Consider the following 15725-nt stretch of genomic DNA (forward strand, 5'->3'; position numbering starts at 1 on the left):
AATTAGGCTGCAACTGCGGTCTCAACAAACACCTCAGCCAATCCCACACGGAGTTCTGAAGCTAGAATGACTTTTTAGAATATACCAAGTTTCAAAACGAGGATACAAGTCTTTATGCCCCCCACATTGGATGCTAGCTGCCCCAAGAAGGCACAGCAGCTCTTGAGATGAGACAATTTCCAAAGAAGCCTGAAAGCCAAAACTATCTGTTTGCAACACTCTCAGCCTCTTGAGGAGTAAGACTTTTAGTATTGAATAGGAATGTGGGCAGCATCTCACCAGAGTCCATCCTTTGAATCCACTGCTTTGTATAAATTCTGGAGGCAGCTTAGTTAGGATGCTGGGGCATCTGATTCTCAGTGAACATTATTGAGGTTTAGTGGAATGAAATACACTTCTAGCCACTGCAGCCAGTCTTGGGATCACATTCTCCCTCCTCTACTCTCCATTCTATATGCTCCCTAAACTCACCTAGAAACTCCATGGGTTTATTTGTCTTGCCTGGTAGCATGAACCAGACCCTTATCTTGTGGGATCTGAGCTCTCAGTCACCATGTCCTTCTCCGATTATGGCTTTTGCACTTGTCTACTATTGTCAAACTTGGGCAAAGGAATAACAAGAGGCACCTAAATAGATAATGTAGGTGCCATATATATCCTTCCCTGTCTCCACTGTATAACAGTAGCCCAATGTCCTACTGATGCCAGGAAGCATCCCCTTCTTGCCTATCGGTCCCTTAGCACAAAGATCTCAAAGTGCCCAAGAGTCAGCTTCAGCTTATAGTTTAGTAAGATTCCTGCTGTGTCCTCTGGTGAAAGCATTTCCTCTCTGGGAACCAGGACCACTAAACCCACAGAACCCAGAGACGCCAGGAAAGGAAGATACATCCCGCAAGCAGGTAACTGGGAGAGATTAAGGACCATTCATGCCTCTATCCCTTAATTCCAGAACCCACGTATTCTATCTAGTCGGGATGTAGCACTACATAAAATTCATTGATTACTGGTAAGCACCACACCCTAGATAATGACACCCATCCCCACAAAGTATAATCTCAAAGCTCCTGCTTCAGCTGTTCTTTGAACATACCTTTGCTCCGCTAAGCCAGCAGCTTCTGGTGGTACAGTATCTGAGAGGACTGGTGGATTTCTTAGTCATGTGCCCACTACTGCATCCCCTTTCCTTCAAAGTGGGACCCTAACTCTGATGCCAGTATGAGTCATTCCATGCTCATGGACAAACACTGCATAGGTCCTCAAGTAGTAGTGCTGGTTGAAGCTCTGTGGAAAGGAAAGACAAACTTTTATGTATATTCCCCAAATATATTTATATTTCTATCAAAATAATCCACTACTCTTTCCAGGGTGGAAAATGTCTAATGTGTTTAACTTGCCACCAAGTGTCTAATGTGTTTTACTTGCCACCAAGTGGCTGGTTGGCATCCTGGAGGGTTGGTGCTGTACTGGGGACTCGGCATTGGTCTCTGCCGCTGGCCATGCTGATTTCTGTTGGGCTCGTGCATAGTACTAATCTCTACCACCAGAGACGGTGTCTTTACTCCTAGCTAGGCAGCAAGTCATCCAGCCCCCAAATGCTAAATCAGTGTCTGTTTTCTTGATATTCTGCTAGCACTAACTGTTGCAGATCAGGACTCCCAAGAAGTAGACTAAGGTAGAGATTAATAAATGGAAAGTTTATTAGGGAGTCCTCTTGGTCCTCACTGATGGAAAGGATAGAAACAGGATTAGGCAGAGGAAGAAGTCAGGTTGTGATGTGGTCCCAACAAGGACCAGAGCTAATCCTACCAAAAGATGGAATAGACCTTCAGAGTTGTCCTGAGCTGGGTTAAGGGAGCCCAGTTATTGGATATGACTACCCTATAGGTAGGAAACATGACCTTTGGCAAGGTGACTCTCTTCAGCTAAGGCAATTCCCAAAGAAGACTATGTTACTCAGGGTTCTCCAGGGAAACGGAGTCAATAGGATGGATAGATAGATAGATAGATAGATAGATAGATAGATAGATAGATAGAGGATTTATTACAAAAATTGGCTGACATGATTATTGAAGCTGAGAAGTTTCATGATAGGTCATTTGCAAGCTGGAGAACCAGGGAAGCTGGTAACTTGCTTCAGTCTAAGTCCAAAGGGTTGAGAACCAAAGACCAGAGAACCTGAAGTTCCAATGTTCAAGGGCAGGAGAAGACAAGTTTCTCTGCCCCAGAAGAAAGAGCAAATTCAGCTTTCCTCTGCCTTTTTGTTCTATCCAGGCCTTCAGTGGATTGGATGGTGCCACACACATTGGGTGAGGATAGATCTTCCTACTCAGTCTATTGATTCAAATGCCAATCTCTTCCTGAAACAACTCTACAGACATACCTGGAAATAAAGCTTTACCAGCTGTCTAGGTATTCTTTAATCCAGTCAAGTTGACCCATAAAGTTAACCATCACAGGGTCTGAGAGGTGAAGGCTGTGTATAGACAGCATTCCTACTGACCAGGGAAATAAGAACATCACACCTGAAGGGGTGTCTGGGAAGGCTATGGTAGAGCTAATTACAAGTATGTGTCATTATGTGAAATTATTTTACTTAATTTTTTTCTCTCATTTATTAAATATCTACCCTAAGCAAAACTAGACACCATGAGGGCTGATAACTTATCTATTTGGCATGTAGTAGGTAGATTCTCAACAAATACTGTTGAATTTTGAATGAGTAAATTAAAACTGGTTATAACTCCTATTAAAATAACCAAAGATAATTTATAGAATGTTATTTGAAGGTACAATTTCACCGATAGATTGCAGGGGTTTTTGTGCATGTTTTTGTGTGTGTTTTTGTTGCTCTCTTCTTCCTTTCTTCCTTCCTGTTTGTCTTTTTGTAGTTCAAAGCCAGAATATAAAGGTCTGCAGAAGTCATAACCAGATACCTCAAAATCATTCATTTTTTGGATGCCATCAAAAGAATTGTAGTTATTTGGAGGAAGGAAGGAAGGAAGGAAGGACAGATGGAGAGAAGGAAGGAAGGAAGGAAGGAAGGAAGGAAGGAAGGAAGGAAGGAAGGAAGGAAGGAAGGGAAGGAAGGAGGGAAGGAAGGAGGGAAGGAAGGAAGGAAAGGTAGAAGAAAATAAAACAGCCTTAGAAATTGGTTTGCCCACCACTGGAAGAATTCATATTTAAGCGTAATGGCATGAGGAAAAATAAATTGAACTGGAGTATTTGGGTATGTGTTTATGTGGCATAAACCTAGGAGAGCTGGTTGCTCCCAGCAGCTGCTATGGTGAAGCTGAGACCACATCCCTTGCATTTGAAGCCATAATGGTTTCAAGAGACCTCACCTTTGTGACGCAAGGACTGGAAAAATGCTGTTGTTATAGAGAGCACATTTTGGGGTAAATTCTTCCTTCAACTTGGGACAAAGTTGCAAGGGTGAACTGGAAACCCTTTTAGGTCCACTACAAGTTTAAAATGTGATGGAGGAGTGAAAAAAATATCAGAGTTTGGTCACTGGAATTTCTGGAGCAGTTTAGATGGTAAAGTTACGGCTCCAAGCACCAAAGGGTCACCCTATTCAACTTCAGGGAATGTCTGGGCCTCCAGTGATCTTTACTCCAACTTCAAATCACAACTTCAATTCACATTTTAAAGAAAACTAAGAAAAAAATATATTAAGCTATTTTAAAATTATGTACATTTACCAATTAGATGAAAAACTAGATGCCCACTTTTTACGAAAGCCAAGTGGAACTACAGTTTTTATCTATAGTTACCTAAAGAAAACTACGTATAAATTTGGTTAATATTTTATATCTATGTTTACCTATATATCTATGTACATTTACATGTGTAGACAAATAAAGACATATCAGATGCCAGCTGACTTCCAGATAGTGATTTGTAATATTCTTTCGAAGGTAATACTCTTCAAAGCCATAATTTTTTTTTTTTTTTTTTTTTGCTAGGATGTCTAGCCAAAACACACTTAACTTTCCATAATGGCATGAAATACGTGAAAAATAAGAAAAAATATCTATGAAAACAGCTAGTGCCAAAATCAAACTGAAAATTCAAGGAATGCCAAAGTCTGAAAGGGCGTTATGTGTGCACACTAGTGAGCTGAAGTGGTCAACCACAGTCACCAAACAGTTCTCAGTTCACTTGCAAGGTCCATTGTAGGATTTGCTCATCTGCCCTGTTCATTCTTCTTTGGCTTCTGCATGAACCTAAATAAATACATTCTTTACCCAGAAGGGTGCGTCCATCTTGTGGTGTGGGTCTGGTTATTGGCGTCAGGAAGGAACTAAGTACTGAAATTGGCTGTGGACTCCATGGTCTATATTGCCTTTGAGCCGCAGTCTTGTTTGCTTAGGGAGAGGAACAGCCTGCAAGGAGGAGGCACCTTCTTCCTCCACTGCTGAATTTCAATGAGCAGACAGAATCTATCAACAAAGTCAGGGCACTGTAAGGCCTGACAGGCCCCTGGCCTCTTCTGGGCTGAGACCAGATGGGATTTGAGCCTGATGCAGAACTTGTTACATTTAATGTTAAAGAAACATGAAGCAACAGCATGACCCAGGAGGCGCTTTCTCCTGGAAACTGAGGAGTAGAAGTTATCGCCAGGCAGCCTTCTCTTTCCTGCTCTGCTGTCTGATGCTACTCAGAAATAAAGGCATCTTCTTTTTCAGATAACTATATAAACAATACATAATAGGTGCTAGTTACACATTTTACTACCATAATTCACAAAAAGAAAATGCCACAGCTTATAAATTGTGTGTGAATTTTGAATTTCATTTTGTCCTTAAAATGATTTCCCTTCCCTAAAACTTGAAAGCCAGTACATTCAGCTGCCTGTATAAATTAACTCAACAGTTTGGGGTATGACCAGAGAGCAGGTTTAACTTCAGTACCAGGCTTACCAGATTGAAGGGTTCACAATACAGCCTGGTCTGTTTCTGGTTTTATCTAGTTGTGTACTGGTGGGAAAACATTTCATCGTGGTAACTTGTTCAGTATGACTCCTCCTAGGGTGTCTCTGAGTCCTCTTAATTTATCTCACTGACAAAAAGCATGTTTTTAATCTGCCTGCATCACTGAACCGACTGAGAAAAGGGAGAGCACAAAATAGATTCTATTCCTTGTGAATTATTAAAGCAAGCTGTCAGCAACTATAAATCCTGCTAACGGATGACAGCCTCAGAAACAGAGAATACAATCTGTACAGCCTAGTAGAACAAAAGAAAGAAAATCACTTGTTGAATGGAAAACTGAAGAAATTCCTATTTAAATTTAGAACATGAATTTCAAGGCCATCCTGACAATCAACCCAAATCCAAATTAACCAATAAGTCCTGTTAAGCCATGGTTGGATAAAGTTTTACACCATTTTGTTGTTGTTGTTCTTGTCTTTCCTTAACATCTTACCTGGTTGAGATCAGAGTCAGCCAAAGTGATTTAAGCGATGTTTCAGAGGAAAAGTTTGTGGACACTTAATATAGATACCTTTTAAAGCCTTTGTAAAAAGGTGTAAAAACTGTATATAAAAGAAATGTAATACTTTAACTACTAAATGAAACTAAAGTAAAGGATATTGAGTTCATGTGAGTTCCATTCTCCCTTTTGCCAATTCTAATTCATTGTCTGTTCATTTGGCAAGTGTTTGCTGGAGTCACACAATAATTTATTTCCTCTCTGTTCTTTTTGCAGCAAATACTGTTGGGAAGGTATTTAGAACTTTCTGGCCAGAAAAAGAATATGAAAAAAATAGCTTTACTATGGTGTTAACCAAAATTTTTCTATTTCACCAGTTTGGGAGTTTCTTTTTATCCATCCTACATTAGTAAATGCCAGGGAGTAGCTAAATATTAATAATGTTGTTTTTCTTTTTCAAGAAACACCATGAGTTCCACAGACTCTCTGATTCAGAATGAACTCATGGCCTAACGTCCATGAGACACAGAGCACCAGATGTCAGGTCCAGAGCTGCCCTGCCTGGGGTGTGAAGGGGCCCCTCTCCTCTCTGAGCCTCGGTGGCCCCGCATTCGTATGACCTGAAGAGTAAATGCCTCCTGAAGTTTTGTACTCGAGGCACCTCACTCACCCAACCTGGTCCAGGCCCTGCTTCAATATTACTACTTTGGTAAGCTTTATGACGCCAGAGCCAGCGAGTATGAAGGGCTTTCTTTATTCTGTCTCCTCACAGCGTAAGATGGGTGAAAACTTAAACAGCTCACCGTGCCTCCAAGATTAATCACACTCCCAAAGCCCAGCAATAGTGGATGTTTTCGACATGAGCTGCCTCAAGTTGGGGTTAAAGAAGCATTGTTGCACCAAGAGTATTCAGAAATTGCATCGAGGGCAGTGTCTGAATGCTGATACTGGATTGTTTTGCTCAACAGCGATCGCTCCTTTGGTTTCTGTCTTGTGCTTTGGCCCTGATTTTTGCTAACTGTGACTTTTGGCTTTAGTTCCTCTTGGGTTTCTGCCTCCTGGCTTCCGCCTTGTCTCAGTAGCAGAACTTCCAACTCTGACCATTAGCCATGTCCTTGATCTGGTTTGTCGTGTGGATTCCCTTTGGGTTTCCTGCCCTTTTTTCCTCACAGTCCTGGGCTAAGGTCTGGAGGCCATTTCAAAATCCATGATGGTCACTGTGAGTATGTCCTGGAAGGGACAGAGGAGGCCAGAAAAACTTGTTTTCTAATGCTCTTTTCCTACCATATAAAACAGATTTTTTAAAATATATTTTGCCCTTCTGGAATGCATAGGTGTGTTACAAAAATTAACATCTGTGAAGCCTGTGTGGATTAATGTGCAAAGCATTCATGTAGAAGATTGCCAAGCTATTGCCTTGGCAACAGCTCCACAATAGAAAAAGAAAACCTTTAACATAAGCTGTAATTACAAAGTAAGGCGGCTGTTTTTGTTTTTATCAACACAGCAACTCTGTAGTTCCAGGTGCCAGTTATCCCCTTCAAATTAACTATTGTGATACATTATCAGCTATTTCATCTATTTCAGCAGTAAACCTCTGTCCAAAAAATTGTTTGGAGTTACCTTTTGGTATTCCCTTTATGACTGGTAGCAGGCACATTAAAAAAAAAAAAAAATCCTTAATGGTAAAAAGTCTTTGTTCTACCAAATGTGGGGGGAAATTTAGCCATAATCTAGGAACTATTGGAAAGAGAGAGAGACAGAGACAGTGACAAAGATAGATAGATAGATAGATAGATAGATAGATAGATAGATAGATAGATAGATAATTATGTCTATCACTATCAGACCTAGTTCTAAAGTAATAAGGTAGATGTGTGCACATGCATGCATGCACGTGGTGCAAAGGGGAGGCAGGTGTATGCGTGAGGGAGTGAGAAAGAGAGAGAGAGAATATCCTAGGCATTCCAATTTGTTGGTGGAGTAGTGCTTTATTTCTCACCAAACAAAGGAAGTAAATCTAACAGGCTATGCATGCTACAACTTCCACTCTTGTCAGGAAAATTTCTCAGTTTCAGTCTTGATTGGAAGCAGAAATTTTTTTGAAACACAGATGATGTTGTCAGCTGGAAGGCAGAAGGTCTTGTGGGACACACCACAAGAGTCTCTTTCCTCCATCCGGGAGTCACAGTCTTGTCATCATCTCTGCTGCTGCAAACCAGCCAACATGGTTAGATCTACAGACTTGTGAACACTTTCAATTGGATTTTTGAGGAAAAGATTATTCTCCAAACTGGTCAATTTGTTCCTAAGCTTCAAGCTGTCTCTCCCTTCCCCATCCAAAACACTTCCTTTATTTTCTGCTTCTACTAGTCTTCATTTCATTATTCTCTCCCTCAGACCCCTCTCTGCCTCTATAAAGATAAGCAATTATTTTAGGCTTCAAACAAGATGCTGCCCCTTGGGGGACCTTCAAATGCAGTAAGTCTGGGAGAAGGTGGAGGATTTGCAGATCAACAGCTCCCTGGTCGATACTCTGGGATACTTTGCAGTTAAGACCAAGGGACTGATGCTCATAGTTTTACTACCTATAGAAAAATCTGCAAGTAAAGAGAAACCAAAGCCTCTCCCCTTGAGGAATCTGGTTGCTGCTTTCCTTCCCATTGGCAGATAATTCAATCTTCAGCTGCCCAAAAGAGAAACATTCTTGCTTTATGAATTCTGGTATTTCTTAACTCATACTGTGTATGATTCCAGACCAACATTAACAATGGACTGAATTCCCTGGGATTATAATACTCCCTGAATCCCAGGGGATCTGCCTGTCAGATTCTGGTGAGGACCACCTGAGGCTAAATCAGTATGAAGGCATTCATCCTGTGTTATTGCTCCTAATTCTCCATGGCACTCTTCAACTTCTTACTCTGTAATTGGCATACCTATCTTCCCAATTTGCCAGGACTGGTGATTTGCCACATTTCAGAAACTACTTTTATGTATGCCAGATTATACTGAGGTTCTATGTTCATGGGGTTTTTAAAATCTCTTTTAATCCCTTTGATTGATAGATTACTAAAATATTTCAGTGTGGATTTGTTGGGTCTGTTTTCCTGTTGCCTAAATTCAATTCAGTTTAATTTAGACCTGGAATTTTTACTACAGATAAATATAATCTTTAGTAAGAATTCCATAATTCCATATTTAAAGCTGCAAAGGGGTACATACAAATTTAAGGCATAGTTTACATTCTAATTGGGTAGATAATTCAAGCACAAAGAGAAACATAATATAGGACAGAGTAAGGTGTTGTGTCCTAACACATAGAAAGTTATTCATTTACTACTATTCTGTCATGTGTTGGCCCTCAGGAATGGGATACTGATGAGAAAAAAAAGATGAACAACACAAAGAAGGAAAAGGGCTCTATCAAAGAGTTCTTACCAAAGATAGGACTAACACTGAATTCTGAGAGGGGCCTGTGCTCCTCTAGCTACACCAGAACCCTCTAAATAGTGTAAAGTCAATCTGTTTTCAGGGTATAAGGGTGGAAAGCTATTACATTATTTTTGTAATGGTGAAATTCAAAGGATAGAAGAGACCTCACAGACCACTTGAGCCAACCTTCCAGAAGAGGCTGAATTCCCTCTTTCAACAGAAATGTCCCTGTATCAGGGAGAGCCCTTCCACTAAACAAACCCAGAAGTGATTCATTCACCTCCTATTGACTCAGCAGCCCATTCCCTCTTCAGACAACTCTGTTCAACTTTCTTACACTAAGAAAAAATCTGTTTCCCTGAAATCTACACCAGATGGACATCTAAACCCTTCCAAGAAAGCCCTTGGATGTTTGAAAACAGGTATTGTGACCCACCACCCAACTTGTTGCCTGTCTTATCCCACCACATTTTTCTCTTCTACAGCTACATTCTCTCAATGGATATCCAGTTTCCTCAATGGATAGCCCCCTCACAATTCTTTTATTTTGTTAGAATGTAAAAATAATAAATGAATATTATAGAAAACACATAAAAGTATAAAGAAACAACCCTGGAAATGTGTGATCTAGTTGGAAAGATAATGTGTGATAAGGATGCTATAAAAGCACAAAGGAAACTGTATGTGGCATAGTCCAGAGGTAGGAAAGTGCATGATATTTAGAAAACTGGAGGATCTCAATTTGGGAAATGATCTGTATGAGAGAGGGGTAAAAAATGAAACTAGAGATCTAGATGGACATAAACCAAATCACAAAGGACTCTATCTGTTAAGACATTTTATTTTTCTCCTAAAAGTTGTAGGGATACATGCCATTAATGTGTTTAAGGAAAGGAGAGATAAGATAAAATGTTTGTTTCTGAAAGGTCATTCTGCTGGCAGAGTGAAGAAAGAATTGAAAGGAGCAAGCTAGGATCAAGAAGAGATCAGTTGGGAGGTTATTGCAGATAAAGAATGATGAAAAACAGACTGGCAGCAATGTGGGAGTGGGAGAGAGGCATGGAAAAAATATTTAGGTGATAGAGTCATTATGATTGTGCTCAATCGAAATTTAGATGTGAAAGGGTCTGGGAACTGAGTGCATGGCAATTTGAGGAACTGAAAGACTCAATGTGGCCAGAACAGAGTTCATTTCAGAGAAGTGGTAAGAAATGAGAGTAGAGGTATGATTGGGCCTGGTATAGGCCCTTGAAAGAGGGGTAAAGGAGTCAGAACTTCATACCCAGGACAATATGAAGGCTTTGAAGAATAGTCATCAGAAGAGTGTCCTAAGTAAGAGTTCCATTTTCAAAAAACATTCAGGTTTCAGTGTGGACAATGAATTTTAGGGGAGGGGGAGAGATAGGAGGTAGAGATGAGAGTATTGCAATAATCCATCCACATGAGACAACATGGTAGCCTGGATGAGAATAGTAGGACTGGAGAGCGGTGGATTAGAAATACTTAGAATGAACTCCAACAGGACTTAGTTACTGATATGATTATAACATTATAACATAATACCTCAAGTCTAGTACACATCTACTATGTGCTTGGCAGTGTGCTCAGCAGTTGGTAGGGTGAGGTCAGACAGTAAGAAGCCATGGATAATTCTTAGCATTTTGATTTGGTCAACACAGAAGGTAAGGGCAGGGCAGGTTGAAAAGAAAGACAAAAGGTTCTAGTTGATGCAGAAATATCAAGGAACAGTGGAACATACATGTCTAAAGTTCAGAGAGAGATTGGGCTAGATTTGAGAATTATTAGTATATAGGTGGCAATAAAATAGATGAGAGCAGATGAGGTTCCTGGGAGAATGTGTAGGGTAAGAAGGGACTGTGGTCTAGAGTAAAACGCTAAAGAACAGAGGAAGTCGGTGACTTTTCCTGTTGACCCAGAAATGGTACTTAAGCCTGTAGCTGACAACCACTGGTTCTAAATGCCTAACATTCTAAACATAAGTATCAATAATCTATGCTAAATGTTCCTTCTAGGACTTACTAAGAATTTCAGACTTGCCCCTACAATAGTCATCCCTTGAATAGATTTACCATGAAGCTAATGAAGCTCACTTGCACAGACTGTTTCTATTGTCTCAATAATATATTTACAAGTCACATGTTTTTATAAACTTTGAAAAAGTGAAATACTTTAAATGCAACCATTAAGACTATTCCAACTTCTCTCCATCACACTTTCCTAGAAACATTTGGTATAACAGGTTTTTGAGTTCTTCTAAGGGGATTTTGGGGACTCATTTAGTTTGGGTTTAGTGGGGTATTTTTATGTAGGTCATAGTCACTTCCATGTATAGTTAAGTTATTGCTTGCTGCATTAGTAGGGAGAAATGTTCGTAAAATGAACATTTCACCACGCCAATTCACTCAGAATTGTGACAAAATAATGCATGACCAGAGGACATATAGTGATATGAACACTGCACTTGGCACTGGAAATACATAAGAGGCAAAGAAAGACAATATGAACTGTTTGGAACTAGAAGCTAGTCCTTTGGAAAATTCTTCCAAATTTTACAAATCATGTATGAAACTAATTTGACCAAGGTTTTCCCAAATTTGACAAAAATCCTAAAAATGTATATAACTATTCCTATAATGAGTTGTGAAACAGTTTATCCTTTGAAGAATCAAAGGGTAAAAGAATACACAGTCAAAATTATATTTAAGGAATTAATTTAAGGCTGGGCACAGTGGCTCACACCTGTAATCCCAGCACTTTGGGAGGCCGAGGCAGATGGATCATTTGAGGTCAGGAGTTCAAGACCAGCCTGGACAACATGGTGAAATCCTGTCGCTACTAAAAATACAAAAATTAGCCAGGCAGTAGTGGTGCATGCCTGTAATCCTAGCTACTAAAAAGGCTGAGGCAGGAGACTCACTTGAGCCTGGGAGGCAGAGGTTGCAGTGAGTCAAGATCGTACCACTGTACTCCAGTCTAGTTGACAGAGTGAGGGCCCTGTCTCAAAAAAGTAAAATAAAATAAAATAAGAAAAGAAAAGAAAAAAAAAGAAATTAATTTAAAGACATGTCTTTTTTCCGAATTTCTTGTAGTAATTGTCAGGTTTCCAAAAGGTATAATTTAGTATGATCATTACTAAAAAATAAATAGAAAAAGCATAGAGGTATTTATTTATTTACTGTATTATTTTTGTAGAGAATGTGTCTTGCTATGCTGCCCAGGCTGATCTCAAACTCCTGGCCTCAAGTTGTCCTCCTGCCTCACCCTCCCGAAGTGCTGGGATTACAGGCATGAGCCACTAAACCTGGCAAAAAGCATAGATTTAAACTCAACAATCACTAATTATGTTAAATGTAATTGATCTAAACACACCAAATAAAAAGCAGAGATTGTCAGATTGGATAACATCAAAAAATAACTGCATGCTGTCTATAAGAAACCCACTTTAAATTTAAAAAGCAGATGGGTTAAAAGTGAAAGAATTAAAAAAGATCTTCCATGCTAACACTCATTAAAAGAAATCTAGAATAGTTGTATTAATATCAGATAAAGTGCATTTCAAAGAATTAGCTGGAATAAAGAGGGTCATTTTTAATGATAAAGGAAGCAATCTATTAAGAGGACATGACAATTCTAAATGTTTTTATACCTATTATCAGAGAGCTTCAAAATACATGAAGCAAAAACTGATAATACTGGAAAAACAAATAAATAAATCCACAGTGAAAGTTGAAGATTTCAACACCCTTCTCTCAATAATTGAAAGTGGATGAAAAATCATGAAATACATAGAACACTCAAACAGCACTATCAACAAACCTGACCTAACTAATGTTTTAGAAGACTCCATCCAACATTCACAGAATACAGGTGGTCCCTGACTTACAGTGGTTTGAGTTACAGTTTTTCAGCTTCAAGATGGTGCAAAAGCCATACACATTCAGTAGAAATCCTACTTAGAATTTTGAATTTTTATCTTTTCGCAGGCTAGTGATATGCGGTACTCTACTCTCTCAATACTGGGCAGGAGCAGCAAGCCAAAGCTCCCAGTCAGTGACAAGATCACAAGAATAAACAATCAATACTCTATAGCATACTCTGTTGCCAGGTGATTTTCCCAATTGTGGTCATATGTAAGTGTCCTGAGCATGTTTAAGGTAGGTTAGGTGAATTAAATACATTTTCAACTTAATATATTTTTAACTCACAATAGGTCTATTGGGACATAACCCCATCATAAGTTAAGGAGGAACATCAGCACACATTTTTTTTTAACAAATGCACATGCAACATTTACCAGGTATATACATTTCCTAGGGCCACCATAACAAAATACCATAAACTAGGTGACTTAAAACAACATAAATTTGTTATCTTCTAGTTCTGAAGGCTGGAAGTCTAAAATCAAAGTATTGGCAAAGTTGGTTTCTTCTGGAGGTCCTGAGGGAAAATCTGCTTCATGCCCTCTTTCCTAGCTTTTGGTGGTTACCAGCAGTCCTTGGTGTTCCTTGCTTTGTAGGTATGTCACTACAATCTCTGCCTCTGCCATCACATGGCATTCTTGCTGTATGTGTCTGTGTCCACATTTCTCTCTTCTCACAAGAACAGTCATTGGATTAGGGTCCACCCTAATCCAGTATGACCTCATCTTAACTTGACTACATCTACATCTGCAAAGACCTTATTTTCAAGTAAAATCACATTGACAGGTACGAGGGGTTAGGACTTAAACATGTATTTTGAGGGAACGCAATTTAACCTGCAAGACCATACATTTAAAAGGATTGAAATAACACATATTCTCTGACCACAATGAAATTAAATTTAAAAATCAGTAACAAAAATGCATTTAGAAAATCTCCAAATCTTTGGAAACTAGACAACACTTCTAAAGAACAAACCATGAGTGAAATTAGAAATTGAGCTGAATGAAGATAAATACTCTGATTGGCTACAGCATGGTGTTTGCCTTATTTGAACATGATTCAAACAGCTGGCTATGTTTGACTGGCTAAAACTCAGTAATTAGCACAAGTGTAGGCTGGGTCTGTTTACACCTCCACTTGTTACAGTACACAGTGAACAGAGAAACCTTTAGAATGAACTTAAAATATGTAAGGAGGCAGCTTTAGGCTAACCTTGATTTAACAACACAATATATTAAAATCTGTTAGATACAGCCAAGGAGTTTTAGGGGCATCAGAGGTTTAAGAGCTTACAGAGTAAGAATGCTTGTATTTGGAAAGCAGAAGGGTTTAAAACGAATGATTTAAGTTTGCACCTTAAGAAACTATTAAGAGAGAAAGAAAAGCCCAAAATAAGCATAAAAAGGAATTAAAATAAAAATAGAAATCAATGAAATGGAACACAAAAAAGCAGTAAAGAAAAACCAGGGAAATAAAATAAAAACCCCAGTTCTATGGGGAAAAAAGTCAATAAAATTAACAAACTCTAGCTAATCAGCTAAAGAAGGGAAAACAAATAAATTGCCAATATCAGGAATGAGAGAGGAAATATCACTACAGATTGTATAGTCATTAAAAGGAAAATTAGGAGCAACTTTATGCCAACAAATTCTTCAACTTAGATAAAATGAACAAATTCTTTGGAGGACACAAATAACCACAGCTCACCTAAGAAGAATTAGCTAACCTAGATTGCCTCATATCTTTATTATTATTATTATTATTATTGAGACAGTCTTACTCTGTTTCCCAGGCTGCAGTGCAGCAGTACGATCTCAGCTCATTGCATCCTCAACCTCCGGGGCTCAAGGCATCCTCCCACCTCAGCCTCCAAAATAGCTGGAGCTACGGGCACATACCACCACACCCAACTAATTTTTGCATTATTTTTGTAGAGACAGGGTTTCACCATGTTCCCCAGGCTTGTCTCAAATTCCCCATATCTTTTTAAAAAATTGAATTCACAGTTAAATTTCCAAACACACGCATCTTTAAGTTACTTTTTAATGTTGATTTATATATTTTAACTTTTTTCTCTAGTTGTTTTTAAAATCTTTATCTTTTGTGTCCTGTAGTCTCGCTATAATGTTGTCCAGTGTATTTTTTAGCATGGGATCCATTGTGTTTCCTCAATCTGAGGGTTGATGGCTTTCATCAATTCTGGAAATTTCTAAGTCATACAGTCAGACATAGGACTATTCACTCTTCACATCAGCAGTTTAAGGTTCCCTTTTTGTGTCTATAGCCGCAGAACATACTCAAGCACACAGCTCTCACCTAGCTCAAATTCCAGTTCCCATAGGCCCTAAATTATTATAACTTTTCTAAATTTAGGTAGATTCTTTTTATAAACGACCAGTACCCTGTCTCTAACTTTAATTAGTAGAATATTGAAAAAATACAATCCTGAAGTAGACACATTTTGGAGTATCTGCAGAGTCCATACCCCTTCTTTGTATTTGATGTCTCACTTTCAACCCCTGTGACTCTATTGTATCATAGTACCTGTATTAGTCAGGGTTCTCTAGAGAGACAGAACTAATAGGATACATACATACATACATATATATGTGTGTGTGTTTGTATATGCATACATGAGTTTATTAAGGAGTACTGATGCATATGATCACAAGGTGAAGTCCCACAATAGGCCGTCTGAGGCAAGCTGAGGAGCAAGGAAGCCAGTCTGAGTCCCAAAATATCAAAAATAGGGAAGCCAACAGTGCAGCCTTCAGTCTGTGGTGGAAGGCCCAAGAGTCTCAAAGCTGAAGAATTTGGAATCTGATGTTTGAGGGCAGGAAGCATCCAGGACAGGAGAAAGATGTAGGGGAGAAGACTAAACCAGTCAGTCCTTCTATGTTTCTCTGCTGCTTT

The sequence above is a fragment of the Mandrillus leucophaeus genome, unplaced genomic scaffold (genome assembly GCF_000951045.1).
Source record: "Mandrillus leucophaeus isolate KB7577 unplaced genomic scaffold, Mleu.le_1.0 Scaffold147, whole genome shotgun sequence".
NCBI classification, from domain to species: Eukaryota; Metazoa; Chordata; class Mammalia; order Primates; family Cercopithecidae; genus Mandrillus; species Mandrillus leucophaeus.